The sequence below is a fragment of the Macrobrachium rosenbergii genome, chromosome 19 (genome assembly GCF_040412425.1).
Source record: "Macrobrachium rosenbergii isolate ZJJX-2024 chromosome 19, ASM4041242v1, whole genome shotgun sequence".
Taxonomy (NCBI): Eukaryota; Metazoa; Arthropoda; class Malacostraca; order Decapoda; family Palaemonidae; genus Macrobrachium; species Macrobrachium rosenbergii.
In genome coordinates this window covers 22,888,151-22,889,940 of record NC_089759.1, presented here as the reverse complement: position 1 = coordinate 22,889,940, position 1,790 = coordinate 22,888,151, and positions in this window count along the sequence as shown.

Below are 1,790 nucleotides of genomic sequence, written 5' to 3'. Positions count from 1 at the left end.
TTTAATTTCTTTTCATGTCCTTCATGCTTCAGAATTTTATGGATGCTGTACCTCTAGTATCATTTCACTTATACGTAACGTCATGCATACACTGTACCCTTTAACTTCATATAGTATCAGTTGTAACTTCAGGTAGGATTGGTAGTAGTTTTATCATATTACTGTTAGGAGTTGAACTACTCTACCATTCTTTGTTTCAGGAATGGAAACCCTGTAAGTTGTCGCCTGGTGAAGTAGAAATAGTTCAGACTGAAGTTTGTACAAGATTTTTTTTTATAGCACTCTTTATCTTATGTTTTTGTTTCTGTATAGTCTATTTGTTTTTATTATTCATGTAATTTTCTTTGCTTAAACATCTTGAACACATATGCAAGTTTCTCTTAATTATAGATTTGATTTCAAAATTAGTATGTAGTTACCTTTGTTAGAAATTTTATCTCTTCCCAACCTCATCGCCCGAATACAGTATGTTCATATTCTTTTACCAGACAGAAGAGCCCCAGGTGCTTATTAATTACCTTTTCCCCAGACTTTGATATTTCTATCATGATTCCAATAACTTTAATTCCCTCTTTTGGATTCTTTTTGTACATTATTTTCACTTCTCAGTGATGTATGAAATCTACATCCTACCAGATAGTTATCCATGGCTGACCTTTATCTTCTGGATCTGTAGCTTTGCAATAGCAGAACTAATTGTAAGTATTTTTACCGTTGGTTTTTTGAGGTTTTCATTTCTACACAGTTGTTATTAATAGGCCAGTGAATTTTTCCAGTGAGATTTGTATGTTTGGGTATTTTTTGTAATTATGTATCAATTGGGTGCAGTTGAGTAAGTGTTTTTAGCCAACTAGGTAGCTGGGTATGTTATGAAGTAGGTTTGCACCTTGCATTAGTTATTTTTAGGCTGTTTTTTCTACTGTTTGCAAAGAGTACGTATGACTGTTCTTATTTTTCATACAGAATTCTGTATACTGTATTTGCATCTTGTAATTTTGTAATTTTTTTTACCACAAACTAGTTTGCAACTGTGTAAATGTATCCAGGTGCATGAAACTAAACTCCCACTGTGCATGCTGAACTTACTTTTTATTGCTCGAGTTATTTAGTGATGCTACTCATTCTACCATGCACCTTTTGTGAGTGTGGAGATGGTGCGGTGCTTCTATTTGTCCATACTGCTGGGCCATGATCAAAAGCTGCTCTCCAACTTGTGTAATGTGCTTGAGTTTAATATATATGGGCTACTACTTGTTTATGATATGTTGAAATCTTACTACTCTACTGTTTCTTCATAACAATTTTATAAGGTTGAAACTTTTGAACTAGGTACAAAGATGGTTAGACATGATTTTATAGCAGACTAAAATAGCATTTAGCAAAGGCATTATCACAGTACCCTTTACTCCCTGTTTCAATCAACCTCAGTTACTGTGACTAAGAAGACGTTTTGCTTGGGTTAGTTAGAAATTTCTTGACTTGGTGTAGAACCTTGAAGAACATGATTTAGGCATGTATTGTACATGGTTAGATTTTCATCTTAAACTATTTCATCATAAAATCCTTTGTACTGTATTAACAGTTTTGCTTTTCCAGTGTATGGTATTGTTTCCCCCCCCTTTGTTTTTTCATTACGTAAAGGCACAATACTAAACTAAAAGAAACACAATTTTCACCTTTCAGTAGCTTTATTGAAAATATGCGCATTATTATAGGTTTTGATCCCTAGCCCCATTTGAAATACACTGGAATTATTAAAAGTAAAGTATTTACCTGAATTTCTTCAGTTC